General features: G+C 43.8%; 1 protein-coding gene across 6 annotated transcripts in view; it reads right to left on the bottom strand.

The window, feature by feature from the left end:
- Positions 1-3,372: 3,372 nt before the first annotated feature.
- SPATA6L (spermatogenesis associated 6 like) overlaps positions 3,373-25,058 on the bottom strand; it is a 94,425-nt gene continuing 72,739 nt past the window's right edge. For 4 of the 6 annotated variants that reach the window (XM_077249146.1, XM_077249142.1, XM_077249141.1 and 1 more), the window contains exon 14: positions 3,381-3,572. The gene's annotated coding sequence lies outside the window, so the exon portion shown is untranslated. Of the gene's footprint in view, positions 3,573-25,058 lie in introns of all 6 variants that reach the window. The other 2 variants (XM_077249148.1, XM_077249147.1) reach the window with 2 other exon arrangements.

A 25,058-nucleotide genomic window follows, 5' to 3' on the forward strand; every position in this document is an offset into this window, starting at 1 on the left:
AAACATTGTATCTACCTCAAAAAGGTATCAATAAAACCGTCAGCTCAGCACGCAAAAAATAAACCCTCAACCATTCCCAGAAAAATGGAGCCACTACAGGTCTCGGAAAATGGCACCCTTTTTTTACAAACTTAGGATTTTTTTTCATCACTTAAATAATAAAGAACCTATACATGTTTGGTATCTGCAAACTCATCATCACCTGGAGAATCATAATGGAGGGTCAGTTTTAGCATTTAGTGAACATGGTAAAAAAAAAAAAAAAAAAAAACAATTGTAGAATTGCATTTTTTTGCAATTTCACTGCACTTGGAATTTTTTTCCTGTTTTCCAGGAAGGTAAAATCAATGGAGTTGTTAAAAAGTAAAACTCGTCTTGCAAAAAACAAGCCAATATATATGTGTTTATGTTTTGAAGAATATTTCCTTTGAAAATTATGTGTAAATGACTTAGAGAATTGCTCTGTGTAAGAGCTCGTGTTAAAATCGCATTGCAGTCGGATGTAAATCGGATGCTAGGTGTGAAAAAACGGATTGTGCTCGCATGACACTTGCATTACACTCATGCGACTCGGCCAAAAAGGGATTTAATTGACTCTGAAAAGATTATTAAAAGTCTTACAGAGGGATGCAGCACTCTTGGAATTGCTAAGATATTGGTGCATGATCATAGAATTATCAAAAGTTTTGCAGCAAATAGTCTGCAGGGTCTCAAAAAAACATGTTGAGAAAAAATACACATTGTCTGCAAAAGATTTTTGAGAAGAATCAAATGTGAAGTGACCAGGAACCCATTATCCTCCAGAGCTGTCATATTGCAGAACTGCAACCTCTCTGGAGAGCCCAGAAGTACGAGGTGTTTAGTGCCCAGAGACATGGCAAAGGTAAGGAAGGCTGAAACCCAACCACCATTGAACCAGACACAGAAGGTGAAACAACAAGACTGAGCCAAGAAATATCTGAACACAGATTTTTCAACGGTTTTATGGACTGAAGAGATGAGAGCATCTCTTGATGGACCAGATGGATGAGCCTGTTGCTGCATCAACAATGGGCACAAACCTCCACTTACACTCCCATGGCAGCAAGGCGGAGGTGGGTTACTGCTATGGGCTATGATTAAAGCAAACCTGTCAGCTGTTTTGCCCAATATAGGATGCGGCATGGCTCCCCAGCACCACGCTAATGCGCAGTCGTACTTATCTGCCCTGTTGAGGGCAGAGCAAAGTACTGCAGTGTGCAGGCGCTGGGCCTCTCTGACCTTTCCCGGCGCCTGCGCACTGCATTTCTTTACTCTGCCCTCAACAGGGCAGATAAGTACGCCTGCGCAGGAGCACGATGGTGGGGAGCGATGAAGAAGCAGGAGGGCGACATCGCAAGAAGAAGGGAGGCGCCGGACCTGCGACACCCATCGGACCGGACCGCCCCCCCGGGTGAGAATAATAAAACGTATTTTTCATATCTTTCAGGTCGGATCGGGGGCTTATCTACAGCATTATAGAATGCTGTAGATAAGCAATGAAAAGGGGGTGGCCGTATCTTATATAGGCCAAACCTGGTGACAGGTTCCATTTAAAGATGAGCTAGTTGGACCTTTTTAGGTTGTAGATGGACTCAAAATCAACTTCCAAAACTACTGCTACTTTGTAGAAGACTCTTTCTTCAAGCAATGGTACAGGAAAAAGTCTGCATCTTTCAAACGTGTGTAAAACATGCACATTTTCTGTAATAATTCCCCTTTGTGTTGTAGATGAGCATTTTTTTTTTCTTTCAAGTTTACTGAGTGTCAGCGCGAACCTCTCCCCTCCCAAACCCTCCCACCACAGCATGCACTAGTCTCTTTCATTTTATGGATGAGACTAGCCGTAGAACTTGATAGTTGTTTAAACACAATTACACCTACAGGACCCCACCAATCAACAGGACAGAAAACGTATTCTGAGAACTTGCTCCGAACATCATGGACCAGTGAAGACACCGTTAATCTTGACTAAATCCTGAACTATATTTACTGAAATTCAGCCACAATTTACAAGGAACCTTGACCACGCCTCACTGTTGCCTGCTCATTATTGCACTGTTCTCTAGGCCTTCGTGAATAAACTGCCTTCTGTTACAGCTATATATTTCACATTTCAACTCCTCAGTCCAGAACACCTGGTGCCATTTTTCTGCATGTTTCATGCATAGTTCAGTTGCCTAGTCTTGTTTCCATGTCAAACGGCTTTTGGCCATGGTTCTTCCATAAAGATAACTTCTGGCCAGATCTCTTTGAAAATAAGATGGGTGTAGCTGGGTCCCACTGGTTGCTGCCAGTTCTGATCTGATGGCATCGTAGACATCTTCTGAGTTCGAAGAGAAGCAAGCATGATGTGTCTTTCATCATCTGCACTAAGATCCCTTGGCCTACCACCACATCTGATTATGAGACTTTAAGTATGCAAATTGCACACATGCAGTCACGCCACTGCCCTCCCTGTTGTGGATTCTGTTTGCGGGCTCCCTCTGGTGGTTACTGCTGGTACTGGGTGACTTTGGTGGGTTGCGGCCTTTGGTTTCCATCTGTCCATCAGAGGCTGGGTGTTTCCTATTTTACCTGGCCTTTCTGTCATTTCCCTTGCCGGCTATCAATGTGTTCAGATGTGCTCTGTTTGGTTCCTGCCTACCTGCTCCCAGATCTTTCAGGATAAGCTAAGTGCTGATTTTCAGTTGTTTGGTTTTTTGTCCAGCTTGCTTAGAATGTCTCTTTGTTAGCTGGTTGCTCTAGTGGACTGAGGTTCTCCCCATGTGCCATGAGTTGGCACATGGGTTCTTGTAATCTCAGGATGGTTTTTTTGATTAGGGTTTTTTGCTGACCGCTCAGTCCCCTTTTGTGTCATTCTGCTTTCTAGTTTTCAGCGGGCCTCTATTTGCTAAAGCTATATACATCATCTCTATGTGTGTGCCTTCCTCTCATTTCACAGTCAATACATGTGGGGGGCATCTATACCTTTGGGGTTAATTCCTCTGGAGGCAAGTGAGGTCTTTGTTTTCTCTGCAGTACTAGTTAGCTCTTAGGCTGGTGCGTGGCGTCTAGAACCAACGTAGGCACGCTCCCTGGCTATCTCTAGTTGCGTTTGTCAGGCGTAGGGCAGCGGTCAGCCCAGGTTCCATCACCCTAGAGCTCGTCCGATATTTATTATTACTTTGCTTATCCTGTGCTATCCCTAGCCATTGGGGATTCATGACACCTCCCGCAGCGGGGAACACAGGGAAATCCTGAAAGTACTCATATCGCTCACTATCATAGCTCGACAGTCTGCAGTCATACAGTGATCGGGGACTTTATATTTCAGCCCAGACAAACCCATTTAATGAACACATCAGGGCCAAAAACGGTTTGAATATTTTTTTATTATAATTCAGCATTGATTGCGATATATAAAACATTTCAATTAATAAAAAAGATACAAATGTGACATCATGCAGACAATAAATATTTCTATTAATTAATGAACACAGTTTTTTTTTTTACTTTTGCATATAGTCATGTTATGCAGTTACAGATTTCTGTCTTCGGTAATCATTTCAGTCCTGAGCAAAAGAAAAAAATGAAAAAAAGTATTAGTAACTTTAACATTATTTGGGGCTATTAACACCACGTTTTCTCATCCTGTTAAAAGCTGCTCCTTTCATCAAATTCACCTTCAGAAGAGGATTCAACAGGACACAAAATGCAGCAAACCCTTAATTTGAGATTTAAAGACTCGTATTCCAAAGAGCCACGACATCCATATTCCGCCATTAACGTAACCATATTAGACACAGAGACATGTCTAATTTTGGTCCAATTTGCAGCCCAAACTTGCACATTTTTATGTCCGTAAAGTGAATGGACAGCACACAGATCAGATACCATTCATTCGGCATCCGTTACAAACAAGAATGTGAAATTTTGGAATAACTTTTTATTTTTGTGAGGTTGAAAGTGAGAAGAAAGATACAGCCTTTTTTTTTGTTGTTTTTGTTCTTCACCATATATTACTTTATTACTTTGTAGGACTTATATTTAACTTGGATTGCGTTTTGGGAAGAAAAGAAGAAAAAAAATGCTAATCCGTTCGGCGTTTTTTTTCTAGGAACTGCACAGAACAAGTAATTACTTGTTTCTTTTTCTACTGGATGTTTTTTAATTGTTTTTTTTTTCGAGAGCTTTCTTTTTTTTTAACAAAGAAACTATGTGTAATTATGTGAAGGTAATTCTGAAGTATAATACCACTAAACAATGTATTGTCCCAGGCAAGTGACAGCACTAAACAAAAAAATTGCCCAGATATATCAACTAGGTAGAGGAGTCCCTTATGCCCTGACCAGCAGCTCAAGTACGAGGTAATTCCACTCCTATGACTCAGTAAGGCCGGGATCACACACAGCGAGATACGGCCGAGTCTCGCAGGATAAAACCAAGCTCTGGCACCGGCACTCCAGAGCGGAGCGTGCGGCCGCATATAGCAATACATGGAGCCACACGCTCCGCTCCGGAGTGCCGGTGCCAGAGCTTGGTTTTAACCTGCGAGACTCGGCCGTATCTCGCTGTAGTGTGACTCCGGCCTAAGACAGATGGAATCTTTAATTAAATAAATTAAACCATAACGAGCTACTGCCTCCTGACCCTATAAAAGGCCCACCTGCCATGGTTTTTTTTGTCTTCCATGGTTTGCTTAGCCTTTTGCCTTTTTTAGGTTTTTGTTTCAATTTATCATGTCGTATTTCTTAGATTGATCTGAGAAATATATAAAGGTGTTGTTAACGTTACTCTTATGCAAGCACTCGGCTGCATTTGAGCACCCTTAACACTCATCTAGCAGCTGGCGTTGTCAATACTCCGAATGCTTCTTGCATCAGGGAAGAGATAAGTATTTTATTTTTTAATTGTGTGCAGCTCTAGTTACTTTTTATAGTGTTTAGTATAAATTTCTAATCAATGCATTATTCGAACATGTTTTCAGCAGTTCGGGTGAAACTAGCTAACTTTCAGCTCTCTAGGATCAACCATTCTCAAGATATGTGCAAATGGAAGGAATACAAAAGCAAATATTATGGTAACTTACAGCCAAGCGACTAGACCAATCTGACCCAAATTCACCACATAGGTGAATCAGGCATTTGGGTTGTTTTAGGGTTTCAGCTCTCTAGGACTTACTGTTACCAACATATTTGCCAACAAAGTAACACAAAAGCATAAATACATTTATTGGCAAATGACAGGACCAATCTAAACTAAATTTGCCACTTAGGTGACTCAGGCACATTGAAAGGTTTTACACTGGGTTGCAGCCCTATATGACCTACAGTTATCAAAGAATTCACCAAAAAAGAGAGTAAAAAAGCATTCGCAAGATACTCACAAAAATAGAAACACAGAACATGAAAGCAAATATTAACCCCTTCACCACCTTGGGTTTTTGCGTTTTTCGAGTTTCCATTTTTTGCTCCCCTTCTTCCTAGAGCCGTAACTTTTTTTATTTTTCCACCAATATGCCATGTAAGGGCTTGCTTTTTGTGGAACAAGTTGAACAGCACCATTGTTTTTGCCATATAGTGTACTGAAAAAGGGGAAAAAAATTCAAAGTACATTTAAATTGCAAAAAAAGTGCAATTCCACAACTGTTTTTTGTTTTTTTTTAATGTTTTTTACCACGTTCACTAAATGCTAAAATTGACCCGTCATTATGATTCTCCAGGTCATTACAAGCTTGTAAAAAAAAATCAACATTTTCCGTGTCTCGTTGCGTCTACATTTTTTGTGATCTGAGGCTGGGTGAAGTCATATTTTTTACATGCCGAGCTGACGTTTTTATACCATTTTGGTGTAGATACTAGTGCAATGCTGTGGCGACCAAAGAAACGTAATTCTAGCGTTTTGATTTTTTTCTCATTACATCATTTACTGATCGGATTAATTATTTTTATATAGTGATAGATCGGGCGATTCTGAACACGACGATACCAAATATGTGTTGTTTTTTTTATGTTGACCAGTGTAATAGAAAAAAAACAACATCAGCAAAGCTAATATGTCTGTTTAATGGAGTTTGATGTGCTGATTCCAAAAATATGCTTAGTTTTGCTCTATCACATAAAGTTTCTGAGATAGAAGTATTTTTGTTATTATGTTATTTCTGCATTTTCAATGTATGTGGTTTTTCCTATGTTATTCCCATTTCTTTGCTTGTCTTACTTAATTGTGAATTTTCTTACAGGGACAACATCAGTAAAGGGTTTAGTGAGTTTTATGGGAAGGAGTATTGACAGTGCAGTCAACCAATGACTGCTTCTCGGAAAGTCACATGTTATGGGGAAGGGCTAACTGTTATGGGGCAGTAAGATTTGTGTCAGTCAGAAAATGATGTTGATCGCAGCAAAGACTGGTATGTGAGACTCTGACAGGAGACGTGTGTGGTTCTTTTACACCAAGAGGCAAAGTACATTCAATCACTCATGATATTAAAAAGATGTACCAGTCTCTCCCCTTTATATCAATCTCTCTATCAAGGGCCTAAATGTCGGGTATATAACATGCTGCCTAAACTTGGCAACACCTGGTACCCCACTTAATATGGTAAACCAGATCGCCATATTTTCCGGATATGATATCCGTTTGTTATTATTAACTGTTATGTTTGTCTTTGTCTTCCCCCAGTCTGTTTCCTTCCTATTGTTTCCCCACAGAGATCATCACTGCACTTATCAATTAATTCAACACCTGCTAATCGGAAACGCGGTTCTGGTTCCCGCTCGAGCCTCCTCATTCTTCAGCGGTAAATATTCACTGAAAAATGTGTAATGTTATTTCTCATAATGTCCGAGGATTCAACTCGCCCATTAAACGTAAGAAAGCCTTCCTTGACTACTCAAAACACGCACCGGACATTATTTGTCTCCAGGAAACCCATTTTTCCACCTCCTCCCACCCTAAGTACTTCGATGCCAAGTATTCGCAACACTATATGTCAAACTGGGATAAAAAAACGAGAGGTGTCGCGACTTTCATTAGGAATAACTTCCCATTTCAGCTCATTAGCACACATTCGGACTCAGAGGGCAGATTCCTCATTACTCTTGGAACATCACGAAACCTGACAATTTGCATTGTTAATAGCTATTTGCCCGCAACTTCCCAGAGATCGGTCTTTCAGCTAATTATATCAAAATTAACCACTCTTACGTATGACCACCTTATCTGGTGCGGCGACTTCAACTTTATCATTAATCCTAAATTAGATAGCAGCGCTCAGAAGCGATCGGATTTAACAAAAGCTGACAAAAAAGAAAATCCAACACCTAATGAAAGACAACTGCCTGGTCGATGTATGGAGGGAACTAAATGGTCCTATAAAGGGTTACACATACTTCTCACCTGCACACCAGTCCTATTCTCGAATAGACCTACACCTAACTACTGCAAGAACGATCCCATCTGTCCTATTCTCCCGTCATATTCCATCATCATGGTCTGACCATGATGTTGTCCTATCAACATTTAAATTCAATGTCACCACTTCTAAATTATTCAAATGGAGACTGAACGAATCCTTACTTACTGATCCTGCTACACTCTCTAAAATCAAAGAGGAGTTGAGACTGTACTTTCAGACCAATTCCACTGATGACACTTCTCCTGGACTGGTGTGGATGGCACATAAAAAATTTATTACTGGCTCACTAATCAAAATTGCGTCCAATAAAAAGAAACAAAGATCTGAATTACAAACACGCTTAGAGACTAAACTTATGAAACTTGAACTTGCCAACCAGACCACCACTTCCCTCTTTCTGATTAAACAAATCAGAGACACTAAGCTACAATTAGATACTATTCTTACAAACAAAACAGAGAGAGCATTAACATGGACTAAGTCAACTTTTTATATATATGCAAATAAACCTTCTGGCATGTTGGCACGTAGACTCAGATGCAAAGAATCCTTAAATAATGTCACCTCCATCAAAGACTCCAAAGGCAGAGTTTCCGCACACCCGGATATAGTATACGAAACATTCCGAGACTACTATCAGAAACTATATACCTCCCCACAGATATCCTCACCGCAATCCTTATCCTCCTTCCTAGATGAATTGAAATTACCTAAAATCCCCAACTCCTCAATAGACCAACTACATACACCAATATCAGAGGATGAAATTTCTGCAGTAATCAAAAACCTAAAAAAAAACAAAGCCCCCGGACCTGACGGCCTCATGGCACTATACTACAAGAAACTTACAAACATCCTCACACCGCACATTAAAAATTATTGTAATGCTCTACTAAATGGCACCCAGATGCCCCCTGAATTCTATATCGCCCATGTGGCGGTAATCCCAAAACCAAAGAAAGACCATCTCCTTCCCAAGAATTATAGACCTATATCGTTACTAAATGTTGACCTCAAACTCTTTACATCCATCATTACCACTAGGCTCAACAAATTTTTACCTACCCTTATTCACCGTGACCAAGTGGCATTCATACCTAATAGACAAGGTCCCGACAATATTAGAAGGAATCTAAATATCATACATTCAGCAAACTATCATAAACAACCCCTACTACTATTAGCTTTAGACATAGAAAAAGCTTTTGACTCGATCTCATGGTCCTACCTATTTGAAGTTCTATCCAGATTTGGCATCCCTCGCACCCTTATTTCATGCCTTCAGTCCAACAGCCTATCTGAAACTCCCGTCAACTAAACCTACTCCTATCAACATACAAAGGGGGATGAGACAAGGCTGTCCACTTTCTCCAGCCCTGTTTGCCATGGCCATGGAACCACTGGCTGAGACAATAAGGCTCAACCCGAACATACTTGGACCTGTGGGACTTGGCGCACAATATAAGGCAAGCTTATTTGCGGATGATTTACTACTGACTCTATCCAGCCCACTTACCACTCTCCCAAATTTATTTTCAGTTCTACGTAGATTTGAGTCGATCTCAGGACTCAAAATTAATGTTGACAAATCCGAAGCTCTATTCCTTAACACCACTAAGGACATGCAAACAAATATTATCTCCCAGTTCAAATTTACAAAAAATGAACATTATATAACTTATCTCGGAGTCAACCTCACCTCTCATAAGTCAACCTTATTTAAGTGGAATTATCTCCCATTAATAAAAAATCTTCGAGCTGACCTAACTAGATGGTCTGCCATGAAGTTGACCTGGTTGGGCAGATTGCATGCAATTAAAATGGTCTCTTTGCCTAGATTTCTGTACTTATTCCGCTCTCTCCCCATACCGTTGCCCCATGAGACCCTACACGAGGTTCACTCTATGATTTCAAAATTTATTTGGCAGGGGAAAAAACCCAGAATCCGTCAAAAAACTATGTTCATACATAGAAGACTGGGGGGGCTTTCCATGCCTAACTTCACACTGTATTACAAATCGGCTCAGTTGACCCAACTGGCTAATGCCTGCGCTGCCAACCGTGCTCCGAGATGGGTTGACCTGGAATTGTCCCTCTTACTTCCGTTTTCCTTGCCAGGCCTTATGTGGTCCACACAAAAACTACCAAAAGGTCTACACATTACAACACCTTTCACAGCACACTCCCTGATCCTTTGGAGGAAGGAAAGATTTAAATTTAAACTCCAATCTGAGTCCGCCCCCCTGACCCCCCTCTTCTGCAACCCCATGTTCCCACCAGGACTTGATCCACATTCTTTTACTTGGTGGAAAGTTAACGGAATTACTACTCTAAAGCACCTCTGCTCACCTTTTAATATAATTTTATCTAGACAAGAATTCCTCCATAAATACAATCCACCCATTAGCGAAACCTTTCGTATCTATCAGGTTTTCCATTTTGCGGAACAGTCTCTACAACGGAAAATCCCTTTTCGCGCGACTGGCTTTGAGCAGAGATGCATGGATGACCCACTGGGAAGGGGAACTATTACTCTGCTATATGGATCCCTCAATACTGCACATGGAGTTGACAAATTACATTACATGAAACAGTGGGAGGAAGATCTGGGTATCCAATTAACTTTGGAAAATTGGAGACGATGCTGTGACACAGTTTCCAGGGGTAGTCATCAAGCATCCCTAGCAGAGACATCCATTAAGGTCTTACACAGAACATACCAAGTTCCAAGTAAACTTCACGCTATATACCCCAACATTTCAGATAAATGCTTTAGAGGATGTGGCGCAGTGGGAGATATGAAGCATATTTGGTGGGAATGCCCGATTGCCTCGGCTATGTGGCAGGAAGTAGGATTAATAATTGGAAAAATGTATGGCGGGGCAATACGACCTGACCCGGCCACATTCCTCCTGGGAGCCAAATACCCGGGATTTACTAATAAATTCCACAGGCTGATAGGCCAGCTGCTTATGGCCGCTAAGCTACATATAGCTACCAGCTGGAAGTCACCGTTTGTCTCTGTCCAGACAGTTAGGGATAAAATGAATTCAATCCTCTTATATGAACGTATACATGCGACTAGGGAGGATCTGTGGGAGGCCTTCTACCAGATTTGGAAACCGTGGATAGATCTTAACACGAACTTAAATCTTGAACAAACCTTGACTTTATCTATTTGAGACTCTATTACCCTGTGAGAGATTCTGATAACACTGGGGTTGAACCGGCGTTGGGTGGGGTGCGGGGAGGTAGGAGGCGGAACTCATAAAACGAAACATAGTATAACCTTGTCTGGTAAATATACTACAGCTTACCACGAAATAAAGTGCAGTATCTCATTTCCCTCCCCATTTTCCCTCTTTTATGTCTCCCCATGTTCTTGTCTTGTCATATTTGTATTTTTGAATTTGAGTTTAATATATGTATGGTTTTTCCACTTTGTTCAGATTTAATGCTTATTGAACTCCCTTGTAAGGGAAACTGTTGTTCAATTACTATGTTATTGAAAAATAAAAATTATTGAAACTAAAAAGATGTACCAGATGTACTTTATGTGTCCACTTGGTGATCAAGGCAAAAGCTGACCACAGAGTCATATGCTCAAGTTGTTCAAATGGTCTCCGTGACTGGTTGAATATGAGGAAAGTGGCTATGCCATTTGCTGTTCCCATGATTTGGAGAGAACCCAAAAATCACAGTGATCATGATGACTGCTACTTTTGGTTTGTCAAACTGAAGGGCTTTTCTACAAAGAGCAAACATAAGATTAATTACCCTGAACTTGAATCTGCGATTAGGCCAGTTCCACATGATGATATCTTGCTAGTTCCTGTACCACCATTGTCTTCATTGGATGAAAATGAAGTAGAATATTTAGACTATGGAGCTGAAGCTACTGGCGAAGACATAGAGACCTCAAATCAAGATGAGTATGTACCTGATGGAGCAGCCGAGCAACCAGAACGCTTTACTCAACATGAATTGAATAATCTCATCGTTGATGAGAATCTTCTTCATGATGATGTCAAAGTGTTATTACCGAAACAGAAGTAACACTTTAACACAATTTTTCACAGTTGACCAATGGTGTACTGTAACAATGTGAATTACCTCTTTGAAGAACTGAATCAAGAGTATTTTGTTGCAGATTGGCGATTGTTTATTGACTCATCCCAGAGAAGTTTGAAAGCAGTGTTGCTTCACAATGGAAATATGAAACCACCAATCCCTATTGCTCACTCATGTCATCTAAAGGAAAGTTATGAAAATCTGTCAGTTGTTTTGGATGCTATACAATGTAAGCATCATCAATGGAATATCTGTGGAGATTTGAAAGTGATTAGTCTGCTAATGGGAATGCAAGGAGGTTTCACAAAATATTGTTAATTCTTGTATTTATGGGACAGTAGAAATACAGTAGAGCATTATGTTTGTCTTGATTGGAACAGAGAAACATCTATGCTCCAAGTAGAGACAATGTTTAGCATAATCCTTTAGTTGCTCCAACAAAAATCTTTCTTCCTCCACTAAATATAAAGTTGGGATTGATTAACAGCATTGTGAAAGCCATGGCAAAGACAAATTCACAAGGGTTCCAGTACATTTCACAGAAATTCTCCAGCATTTCACCAGCAAAACTGAAGGATGAGGCATTTCTTAGTCCTCAGAACAGAGAGCTTATGAGAGATGATGTGCTTAAAGGAACTCTAAATGATAAGGAATTGAGATCTTGGAAAAGTTTCAAGTGGATCTGTGAAAACTTCTTAGGAAAAAAAAAACCTCCAGAATATGTTGAAGGTGTTGAGGAACTGCTAAATGCATACCAGTGTCTTGGATGTCGCATGCCTCTGAAAATACACTTTTTGCATTCACATTTAGATTTCTTCCTTCAAAATCTTGGGGATGTAAGCGATGAACAAGGCCAGCGGTTTCACCAGGACATTAAAGTAATGGAACACCGCTTCCAGGGTTTTTGGAATGACTCAATGATGGCCAATTACTGTTGGATGTTATATAGGGTCAACCCTGAAAACTCGTATCAACGACAGTCTAATGTCAAGCACTTTTAATTTCTGCTCATATTTTGGTTTCTATTTTGCATGTGAAATTATTTTGGTTCAATAAAAACTGTTTTGTAAGGTGAAGCATTTTTTTCTGATATGTAGATTACTGTTTTCTTAGTGTCGCCAGTATATTTCTTATACCGTATAATAATGATGCTGCTCCATGGAAATTATACGTGCTTTAGAAAAACTATATACATTTCTTAAATCAGGACAAAAAGATGATTCAGAAAAGTACAAAGTCACCTGCGATGATTACAAAAAAATAGTAGTTACTCACCGATAACGGTGTTTCTCTGAGCCCATGACGGCACCACGGAGAGAGGGGATCCGCCCACCAAGGACAGGAAACCTACAGATAAAAAGGCGGTACCACTCTCCCGCATCAGTTTGTTTACAGAGCATGAAGAGAATATCAGGATAATGATTACAAATGTTTCAGCATTACTAAACCTTAATAAAGATACCGCGTGCTTAAAGATTATATACATAACTAAACATTATAAGAATGTGCACACCCACGCGTGAGGGAGGGAATGTACGGGTGCCGTCATGGGCTCAGAGAAACACCGTTATCGGTGAGTAACTACTATTTTCTCTGTCCCCCATGACGGCACCACGGAGAGAATTGCAGAGACTGTACATTAGGGAGGGACTACCGCTTCCAGAACCCTTCTACCAAAGGTAAGGTCTGAAGAAGAAGTTAAGTCCAACCGATAGTGCTTAAAGAAAGTTGAGGGTGAAGACCAAGTAGCAGCTCTACATATCTGGTCTATTGTTGCTCCGGCTCTCTCTGCCCAGGAGGCCGCCATCGCCCTAGTTGAGTGAGCTTTAACTTCCTCTGGGGCTTGCATCCCGCTTGAGGAATACGCGAGGTTGATGGCATCTCTGATCCATCTTGCCAATGTACCCTTGGAGGCCTTTTTGCCTTTCCGAGGGCCCTGAAAACACACAAAAAGAGATCTATCCTCCCTACACTCCCTAGTAGCCTCCAGGTAATGGATGAGACACCTTCTAACATCCAGTGTGTGTAGTGATTTTTCCCCCTCGTTCTTAGGGTTAGGACAGAAGGAGGGAAGGGAGATCTCTTGGGACCTATGGAACCGGGAGGCCACTTTTGGTAAATATGCTGGATCAGTTTTTAATACCACCCTGTCCTCCAATATTTGCGTGAAGGGTGGCCCAGCTGACAAGGCCTGTATGTCACTAATTCTTCGGGCTGAAGTGAGGGCTACCAAAAGGGAGGTTTTGAAGGATAGAATCTTTAAGGGGAGCTCTTTTAAGGGCTCAAAGGGGGTTTTGGTAAGGGCTGTGAGAACTAGATTTAAGTCCCACTGTGGGGCTCTACGTAAGGGTAGAGGTCTAGATCTTTCTGCCGCCTTAACGAATCTGGAAACCCAACGATTCTTTGCTAGATTGTAATTAAACAGTGCCCCAAGTGCGGCAATATGAACCTTCAGAGTATTAGTGGCTAGGCCTTTTTCCAGCCCATTTTGCAAAAATTCCAATACCGATTTGAGAGGGATTCCCTCGGAGACCTTAGCACCTGAGGAAGAGAGGAATTTTTTCCAGATTTTACCATACTGTTTAGTAGTTGTTAATTTTCTACTTTTTAAGAGGGTTGATACTAACCCTTGAGAAAAGCCTTTTTCTATCAGTAACCCCCTCTCAAATTCCAAGCTGTCATGTGTAACCTCGCTACCTGCGGGTGTGATACTGGTCCCTGGAATAGGAGATTGGGTAGGTCTGGGAGTACCCAAGGGTCTGTTATGGACATCCTTCTGGCCCAGGAAAACCAAGTTCTCTTCGGCCAGAAAGGGGCAATCAATATCACCCGGGCGCTGTCCTCCCTTATCTTCCTCAGAACCGCTGGTATCAGTGTGATAGGGGGAAACGCATAAGCCAGTTTGTGCTTCCAAGGAATCAGGAAAGCATCCAGCGCCACCGGGTTCCCTGCTGGGTTTATCGAACAAAAGGTGGTCACCTTCCGATTTAGGTTGTTTGCGAAGAGATCTATTGTCGGAGTTCCCCACATCTCCGTTATCTGATTGAATATGGATGGGTTCAGTTCCCATTCCCCCTGTTTTAGGCAGACCCGACTTAGGTAGTCTGCCTTGAAATTGTCCAGCCCTTTTATGTGAAGTGCCGTCAAGGATGCTAAATTGTTCTCGGCCATCTGCAAGATTGAATGTGTCACTTCCATCAGTGGTTGAGAGTGGGTTCCCCCCTGATGGTTTATGTAGGCCACTACCACCCTGTTGTCTGAAAACAATCTTACATGATGTGAGCGAAGGGGTTTTAGGAATTTTGTAAGAGCGAATTTTACTGCCAGCAATTCTTTCATGTTGGAGGATGCTTCTTTTAAGTCGTCTGACCATGTCCCCTGAACCACTAGATCGTGTAGGTGAGCCCCCCAGCCGATGGGACTTGCGTCTGTGGTCACCACCTTTGACACTGGGATTACCCATGGTATACAGCGGCCCAGATTGCTGTCTTCTGTCCACCAATCTAGTGAGAGAATTGTGTTTGACGAGAAGGTGAACTGACTTTCTAAATTTCCTTTCAGGGAAATTTCTTCTGCTAATATTTGCCATTGCAGTTCCCTTGTATGTGACTGGGCCCATTGGACGGCAGAAATGCAAGCTGTCATGGACCCGAGGAGAGACATTGCCTCTCAAAGCGATATAGAGGGGAGATCCCTTGCCCGGGACACTAACCCTACCATCTTTTGGATTTTTTCTTGGGGTAGGCGACATTCCTGGGAGATGGAATCCAGCGTGATTCCCAGGTATTCCTGAATCTGATTCGGTATTAGTCTGAACTTCTTTAGATTCAGGAGCCACCCCAAGTTTTCCAAAGAGTCCATAACCATCCCCAGTTGGTTTTTGCAATGTTGGGGAGAGTCGCCTATTATCAGGAAATCGTCCAGATATGGGACGATTAGGGTGTTTTGTTTTCTCAGGTCTGCCATGACTTCCGCTATTAATTTGGTGAATACCCGTGGGGCTATTGCGAGGCCGAACGGGAGGGCTGTAAACTGAAAATGCTTTACCATCCCTTCTATTTCGATCGCCACCCTGAGGAATTTTTGGAAGTCTCTGTGAATGGGGACGTGGTAGTATGCGTCCTTTAAGTCGAGTACTACCATGAAACAATGCGGAAACAACATTTTGACTGCTGTCTTTATTGTCTCCATTTTGAAAGGTTCCACAATCAGATGTTTGTTTAAATTTTTTAAATTGATAATTGTCCTGAAAGACCCGTCTGGCTTTTTCCTGAGAAAAATCGGAGAGTAGAACCCTCTCCCTTTTTCTCGGAGTGGGACCTCCCGAAGAACCCCTTTGTTCAATAATGTTGTGACTTCCTGTTCCAGAGCTATCCGCTCCTGCGGAGAAGCTCTCTGAGATGTCACCAGGAAGGACGGCTGAGGAAACGTGAGAAATTTGAACTTTAGTCCCAATTGTACCAAGTCCAGAATCCAGGCGCTGCTGGTTATCTTTTCCCAGGCTGAGAGGAAGAGGGACAATCTTCCTCCCACCTGGGGCAAAAGTTCATTGTGAGGGTTTTTTGGTATCGGTGGGGCTCTTGTTGAAAATAAACCTGTTGTGAATTTGCTTTTTGCTCCCTCTAGTGGTTACTAGTTTTTTGACTCTGGTTTTTCTGTCATTCCTTTTATCCGCACCTGGGTCGTTAGTTAGGGGTGTTGCTATATAAGCTCCCTAGACCTTCAGTTCAATGCCTGGCAACGTAGTTATCAGAGCTAGTCTGCTGTGCTCTTGTCTACTGATCCTGGTTCCAGTTATATCAGCTAAGTCTGCCTTTTGCTTTTTGCTATTTGTTTTGGTTTTGTATTTTTGTCCAGCTTGTTCCAAATCTATATCCTGACCTTTGCTGGAAGCTCTAGGGGGCTGGTGTTCTCCCCCCGGACCGTTAGACGGTTCGGGGGTTCTTGAATTTCCAGTGTGGATTTTGATAGGGTTTTTGTTGACCATATAAGTTACCTTTCTTTATTCTGCTATCAGTAAGCGGGCCTCTCTGTGCTAAACCTGGTTCATTTCTGTGTTTGTCATTTCCTCTTACCTCACCGTTATTATTTGTGGGGGGCTTCTATCCAGCTTTGGGGTCCCCTTCTCTGGAGGCAAGAAAGGTCTTTTGTTTTCCTCTACTAGGGGTAGCTAGATTCTCCGGCTGGAGCGTGTCATCTAGAATCAACGTAGGAATGATCCCCGGCTACTTCTAGTGTTGGCGTTAGGAGTAGATATATGGTCAACCCAGTTACCACTGCCCTATGAGCTGGATTTTTGTATTCTGCAGACTTCCACGTACCTCTGAGACCCTCGCCATTGGGGTCATAACAGTTTGCCAGGCCAGTATTAAATGTTTAATGCGTTGCAGAAGAGGGATTATAAGAAAGAAGATTCTGAGTTTTTTTTTTTTTTTTCTTTCTTCTTCCCCTTTACCTCAGAGTGGCTATGCTTGCTGCAGACATGAATGTCCAGACCTTGATTACAAGTGTGGACCAGCTGGCTACTCGTGTGCAGGGCATACAAGACTATGTTATCAGAAATCCTAGGTCAGAACCTAAAATACCGATTCCTGAACTGTTTTCCGGAGACAGGTTTAAGTTTAGGAATTTTGTGAATAATTGTAAATTGTTTTTGTCCCTGAGACCCTGTTCATCTGGAGACTCTGCTCAGCAAGTAAAAATAGTTATTTCGTTCTTACGGGGCGACCCTCAGGATTGGGCTTTTTCGCTGGCGCCAGGAGATCCGGCATTGGCTGATATTGATGCGTTTTTTCTGGCGCTCGGTTTACTTTATGAGGAACCCAATCTTGAGATTCAGGCAGAAAAGGCCTTGCTGGCTATGTCTCAGGGGCAGGACGAGGCTGAAGTGTATTGCCAAAAATTTCGGAAATGGTTCGTGCTGACACATTGGAACGAGTGTGCACTGGCCGCTAATTTTAGAAATGGCCTATCTGAAGCCATTAAGAATGTTATGGTGGGTTTTCCCATTCCCACAGGTCTCAATGATACTATGGCACTGGCTATTCAAATTGACCGGCGGTTGCGGGAGCGCAAAACCGCAAATTCCCTCATGGTGTTGTCTGAACAGACACCTAATTCGGTGCAATGTGATAGAAAAACCGCAAATTCCCTCATGGTGTTGTCTGAACAGACACCTGATTTAATGCAATGTGATAGAATCCTGACTAGAAATGAGCGGAAAATTCATAGACGCCGGAATGGCTTGTGCTACTACTGTGGTGATTCTACACATGTTATCTCAGCATGCTCTAAACGTATAGCTAAGGTTGTTAGTCCTGTCACCGTTGGTAATTTGCAACCTAAATTTATTCTGTCTGTAACTTTGATTTGCTCACTGTCGTCTTATCCTGTCATGGCGTTTGTAGATTCAGGTGCTGCCCTGAGTCTTATGGATCTGTCATTTGCTAAGCACTGTGGTTTTACTCTTGAACCATTAGAAAATCCTATTCCTCTTAGGGGTATTGATGCTACGCCATTGGCAGCAAATAAACCGCAGTATTGGACACAGGTTATCATGTGCATGACTCCTGAACACCGCGAGGTGATACGTTTCCTGGTTTTACATAAAATGCATGATTTGGTTGTTTTAGGGCTGCCATGGTTACAGACCCATAATCCAGTCCTGGACTGGAAGGCTATGTCAGTCTCAAGTTGGGGCTGTCGTGGTATTCATGGGGATTCCCTGCCTGTGTCTATTGCTTCTTCTACGCCTTCGGAAGTTCCGGAGTATTTGTCTGATTATCAGGATGTCTTCAGTGAGTCTGAGTCCAGTGCACTGCCTCCTCATAGGGACTGTGACTGTGCTATAGATTTGATCCCAGGCAGTAAGTTTCCTAAGGGAAGACTGTTTAATCTGTCGGTACCTGAACATACCGCTATGCGTTCATATATCAAGGAGTCTCTGGAGAAAGGACATATTCGTCCGTCTTCTTCCCCCCTTGGTGCGGGATTCTTTTTTGTGGCAAAAAAGGACGGATCTTTGAGACCTTGTATTGATTATCGGCTTTTAAATAAGATCACTGTCAAATTTCAGTATCCTTTACCGCTGTTGTCTGACTTGTTTGCCCGGATTAAAGGTGCCAAGTGGTTCACCAAGATAGACCTTCGTGGTGCGTACAACCTTGTGCACATTAAGCAAGGTGATGAATGGAAAACCGCATTCAATACGCCCGAAGGTCATTTTGAGTACTTGGTGATGCCTTTTGGGCTCTCCAATGCGCCTTCAGTTTTTCAGTCCTTTATGCATGACATTTTCCGGAAGTATCTGGATAAATTTTTGATTGTTTATCTGGATGATATTTTGGTTTTTTCTGATGATTGGGATTCGCATGTGGAGCAGGTCAGGTTGGTCTTTAAAATTTTGCGTGAAAATTCTTTGTTTGTCAAGGGCTCAAAGTGTCTCTTTGGTGTACAGAAGGTTCCCTTTTTGGGGTTCATTTTTTCCCCTTCTGCTGTGGAGATGGACCCAGTCAAGGTCCGAGCTATTCTTGATTGGACTCAGCCCTCGTCGGTTAAGAGTCTTCAGAAGTTCTTGGGTTTCGCTAACTTCTACCGTCGTTTTATCGCTAATTTTTCTAGCATTGTGAAACCGTTGACGGATATGACCAAGAAGGGCTCCGATGTAGCTAACTGGGCTCCTGCTGCCGTGGAGGCTTTCCAGGAGTTGAAGCGCCGGTTTACTTCGGCGCCTGTTTTGTGCCAGCCCGATGTCTCACTTCCCTTTCAGGTTGAGGTGGATGCTTCAGAGATTGGAGCAGGGGCCGTTTTGTCGCAGAGAGGCCCTGGTTGCTCTGTTATGAAACCTTGTGCCTTTTTCTCCAGGAAGTTTTCGCCTGCCGAGCGAAATTATGATGTGGGCAATCGGGAGTTGTTGGCCATGAAATGGGCATTTGAGGAGTGGCGTCATTGGCTCGAGGGTGCTAAGCATCGTGTGGTGGTCTTGACTGATCACAAAAATCTGATGTATCTCGAGTCTGCTAAACGCCTTAATCCGAGACAGGCCCGCTGGTCATTGTTTTTCTCCCGCTTTGATTTTGTTGTCTCGTATTTACCAGGTTCAAAGAATGTGAAGGCCGATGCTCTTTCTAGGAGCTTTGTGCCTGATGCTCCTGGAGTCGCTGATCCTGTTGGTATTCTTAAAGATGGAGTTATCTTGTCAGCTATTTCTCCGGATCTGCGACGTGTGTTGCAGAGATTTCAGGCTGATAGGCCTGAGTCTTGTCCACCTGACAGACTGTTTGTCCCGGATAAATGGACCAGCAGAGTCATTTCCGAGGTTCATTCCTCGGTGTTGGCAGGTCACCCGGGAATTTTTGGCACCAGAGATCTGGTGGCCAGGTCCTTTTGGTGGCCTTCCTTGTCAAGGGATGTGCGGTCATTTGTGCAGTCCTGTGGGACTTGTGCTCGAGCTAAGCCTTGCTGTTCTCGTGCCAGCGGTTTGCTCTTGCCCTTGCCTGTCCCGAAGAGACCTTGGACACATATCTCCATGGATTTCATTTCTGATCTTCCGCTATCTCAGGGCATGTCCGTTATCTGGGTGATATGTGATCGCTTCTCCAAGATGGTCCATTTGGTTCCTTTGCCTAAGCTGCCTTCCTCTTCCGATCTGGTTCCTGTGTTTTTCCAGAACGTGGTTCGTTTGCACGGCATCCCTGAGAATATTGTGTCAGACAGAGGATCCCAGTTCGTTTCCAGGTTCTGGCGATCCTTTTGTAGTAGGATGGGCATTGATTTGTCGTTTTCGTCTGCTTTCCATCCTCAGACTAATGGACAGACGGAGCGAACCAATCAGACTTTGGAGGCTTATTTGAGGTGTTTTGTCTCTGCTGATCAGGACGATTGGGTGACATTCTTGCCGTTGGCTGAGTTTGCCCTTAATAATCGGGCTAGTTCCGCCACCTTGGTTTCGCCTTTTTTCTGCAACTCTGGTTTCCATCCTCGCTTTTCTTCGGGTCATGTGGAGCCTTCTGACTGTCCTGGGGTGGATTCTGTGGTAGATAGGTTGCAGCGGATCTGGAATCATGTGGTGGACAACTTGAAGTTGTCACAGGAGAGGGCTCAGCGCTTTGCCAACCGCCGCCGCGGTGTGGGTCCCCGACTACGCGTTGGGGATTTGGTATGGCTTTCTTCCCGCTTTGTTCCTATGAAGGTCTCCTCTCCCAAATTTAAACCTCGTTTTATTGGGCCTTACAAGATATTGGAAATCCTTAATCCTGTATCTTTTCGTCTGGATCTTCCTGTGTCGTTTGCTATTCACAATGTATTTCATAGGTCCTTGTTGCGGCGGTACATTGTGCCTGTAGTTCCTTCTGCTGAGCCTCCTGCTCCGGTGTTGGTTGAGGGCGAGTTGGAGTACGTGGTGGAGAAGATCTTGGATTCTCGCCTCTCCAGGCGGAGGCTTCAGTACCTGGTCAAGTGGAAGGGCTATGGTCAGGAGGATAATTCCTGGGTGGTCGCCTCTGATGTTCATGCGGCCGATTTAGTTCGTGCCTTTCATGCCGCTCATCCTGATCGCCCTGGTGGTCGTGGTGAGGGTTCGGTGACCCCTCACTAAGGGGGGGGTACTGTTGTGAATTTGCTTTTTGCTCCCTCTAGTGGTTACTAGTTTTTTGACTCTGGTTTTTCTGTCATTCCTTTTATCCGCACCTGGGTCGTTAGTTAGGGGTGTTGCTATATAAGCTCCCTAGACCTTCAGTTCAATGCCTGGCAACGTAGTTATCAGAGCTAGTCTGCTGTGCTCTTGTCTACTGATCCTGGTTCCAGTTATATCAGCTAAGTCTGCCTTTTGCTTTTTGCTATTTGTTTTGGTTTTGTATTTTTGTCCAGCTTGTTCCAAATCTATATCCTGACCTTTGCTGGAAGCTCTAGGGGGCTGGTGTTCTCCCCCCGGACCGTTAGACGGTTCGGGGGTTCTTGAATTTCCAGTGTGGATTTTGATAGGGTTTTTGTTGACCATATAAGTTACCTTTCTTTATTCTGCTATCAGTAAGCGGGCCTCTCTGTGCTAAACCTGGTTCATTTCTGTGTTTGTCATTTCCTCTTACCTCACCGTTATTATTTGTGGGGGGCTTCTATCCAGCTTTGGGGTCCCCTTCTCTGGAGGCAAGAAAGGTCTTTTGTTTTCCTCTACTAGGGGTAGCTAGATTCTCCGGCTGGAGCGTGTCATCTAGAATCAACGTAGGAATGATCCCCGGCTACTTCTAGTGTTGGCGTTAGGAGTAGATATATGGTCAACCCAGTTACCACTGCCCTATGAGCTGGATTTTTGTATTCTGCAGACTTCCACGTACCTCTGAGACCCTCGCCATTGGGGTCATAACATAAACCCTTTATTCTTATTCTTTTTGTCTTCCCACCTGTCCTGTGTCCTAGGGGGCTTCCTACGGAAATTTTTTTTACTCCGAAAAGGACGTTTGTAAGATGGGTATTGCAGGATGGGAAAGGACTTCTTTTTGTCCCCTGCTTTCTCCAAAATGTCATCCAGAGTGGAGCCGAAAAGAAATTCCCCCTCACAAGGAATTTTACAAAGTTTTACTTTTGTTTGGAGGTCTCCGGGCCAACATTTGAGCCAGAGGGCTCTTCTGGCTGCATTGGAGAACACCGCTGATCTGGCCGAAAGCCTGATGGAGTCTGCTGACGCATCGGCCAGAATAGCGGCTGCCCCTTTCATTACTGGTAGGGTACTTAGTATACTGTCTCTGGATGCTTTATCCTTGAGCTGAGATTCCAGCTGGTCAAGCCACACCATAAGGGAGCGGGAGGTGCAAGCTGCGGCCACAGCTGGTTTTAGGCCCCCTCCTGCTGCTTCCCAGGAACTTTTTAGGAAAGCATCTGCTTTTTTATCCATGGGGTCCTTTAAGACCCCCATGTCCTCAAAAGGTAGGGCAAATTTTTTTGACGCCTTAGCGATTGCTACGTCCAATTTGGGTGCTTTTTCCCAAAAGGAGCATGTAGGGTGTTCAAAAGGGTACTTCCTTTTGGGCGTAAGCAGGGCCTTTCTCAGAGGTTTTTTCCACTCTTTATTGATTAGGGCTTGTATTTTATCATTAAGAGGAAACACCCTTCTTTTTTTCTGCTCCAGCCCGCCAAACATGATGACTTGAACTGATTTTTTAGTATGAGAATCAGCTAGACCCATGGTGCTTCTGACCGCTTTAATTAGGGAATCCGTTTCTTCTAATGGGAAGCAACTACGGCCTCCCTGAGAAGAGGACGATGAAGAGGATGATGAAGAATCAGAGGAATTTGAACTAATTTCTCCGCTATCCGAGTCACTAGAGTCAGATATAGGGTTTTTTTTGTTTACTTTTTTACGTTTTTTACCCTCCTGGAGGGATTTAAAGGTATCTTCCACCTGAGTTTTAATTAGAGTTTTGAGTTCTGTGGCGAACCCTGGAAGCCCTTCACAAAGTGTTTCCTCCATACAGGATTTACACAATCTCTTTTCCCATGAGGCAGGTAAGTCTTCTTTACAAAGCGCGCAGATCCTGTGTTTGGACTTCCCTGAACATTTTCTTCCCTAAAACAAGCAAGAGAAAAAAGGTAGGCTCTATTAGCCGGAGCATTCACGGAGATCACTCACCACCTGATGTACCCTCAGTACCGGTTGTGGATGATCCATATCGATTAACGGATGCTCTTTTGATGCGGATGCAGCACTAGAATTTTTACTGTGCTGGGATCCTGACCGTGCTCCTGCTCCACGCCGCTGAACGTGAGGGGCTCCCTTTCCCTGCTGTCGGCGTTTCTGTTGCTGCTGCTGTAGGTGTGACGGCTGCGGTTGCTGTGACAGCTGTGCCGGAGAATCCGGCGCTTCTGGGTCACTCATAGCGCTAGGGGAGTGCTGACCGGACTCCATTAGAGCACCAGACAGTAAGGCATTCTCCCCTAAATAACCTGGCTGTGCCGCGCGTTCCTGACTCCTCCCCCTTTGGGCCCATCATGCCCCGCGCACCTGAGTTGTGCGCACGCGCATTACCCGGCATGCAACGCCGTACCCAGCATTCCTAGCGCCGCCCAGCCGGCATGCTAGTGCAGTACCCGCGCGTGCGCATTTACCTGGCAGGAAGCCGGCCGGCTTCCTGATGTTGCTAAGGCGCGTGTCTCCGCGCCGCGTTCCACCCTTGGAGGGGCCCCTCACGGTGGTAAAGCGGGTTTTCTATGCCGAAAATGGTCACATGTGGTGACCTTCTGGGAGCGACCACGCTGCTGTTGCCGCTCCCCGCGCACCCTAAAGACATGCTGGTCCCAGCGGTGGCGCTTCGGGTGGCCCAGCCCAGCCGAGGCAGGGAACCCCCGCTGCCTGTACCGGTCTGACTGGCCCCGGAATCCACGACGATCCAGGTGAGAATCTGCTGTATGTTCCCCATCAAGGACAGGAAACCAAACTGATGCGGGAGAGAGGTACCGCCTTTTTATCTGTAGGTTTAAAGTCCTTGGTGGGCGGATCCCCTCTCTCCGTGGTGCCGTCATGGGGGACAGAGAAATATTTTTTTGTAGACCTGTGTTACTGTTTTATTTTGAATGGGGGGTGATTTGAACTTTTAAATATTTTTTATATATATTTTAAAAATCTTTTTTTTTTTACTTTACACTTGCTTCAATAATCTCCATGTGAGACTCAAATTTTCTCTTCTCGTGGGAGTATGGTAGTTCTTATTGGCTGCGATTATCTGATCGCTTGTGCTACAGAGTAGGACTTCAGCTTGTAGCAGAATTGCTCACTTGCTTTGAGCACTGACTGCTGGGCGGTGCTCATAGCTATCTAGAAATTTGCCCTGCAGACCCCGGGTTGTCATGCCAACCCATCGGCGATCTGCGGTCATGTGACATGGGTGTCGATAGGTATTATTAGTGATGCGCTACCGGCACGAGAATGTTAAATGCCTCTGTCAGAGATTGACAGTGCCATTTAACATGTTAACAGCGGTGGGTGGATCACGATTCCAACCACGGTTGTTAGGGGCATTGCAGCTGAGTTGCAAGCTTAGTGCAAACAAGGGGCCCTTGAGGATGTCTGATCCTCATACTACTCTAATGGAGTCTGTTTCTGACAGTTTGCGCAGACAAATTAATTTTATTGGCTTGCTGGAGGTAATTTTGCAGGGCTCTGGCACTGCTCCTTCTATTCCTCCTTGCACAAAGAAAGAGGTAGCAGTCCTGCTGCTGGGTTGTTGCCCTTCTACGGCGCCCTACACATCTCCTGGTGTACTAGCCCGTCTCCTGGTATCTGCTCCGTGCTCTGGACTCTGTGCTGACAGACACAGCTACTCTTCTCTTCTTGCAACAGCTTACATTGATTTGCCATCCTGGATAACCTGCACTACCTAAGCAACTTCTGTGGGTTGTAGACACTGCCTCATACTACTCCACTGTACCTCTAGGGGTAAGAGCAAAGAGAAAATGCAGAAGTACCAAAACAGCCAAAAAGGTTTAGAACAGAGAAATGGTCTTTGGTCACCCCTTGCAGAGCCACTACTTTATAGGAGTTGTCTTGTTACTTGCCTATCATTTCTACCTGTTGTCTGTT

This window comes from Ranitomeya variabilis, chromosome 1 (assembly GCF_051348905.1).
Source record: "Ranitomeya variabilis isolate aRanVar5 chromosome 1, aRanVar5.hap1, whole genome shotgun sequence".
In the NCBI taxonomy this organism is placed as follows: domain Eukaryota; kingdom Metazoa; phylum Chordata; class Amphibia; order Anura; family Dendrobatidae; genus Ranitomeya; species Ranitomeya variabilis.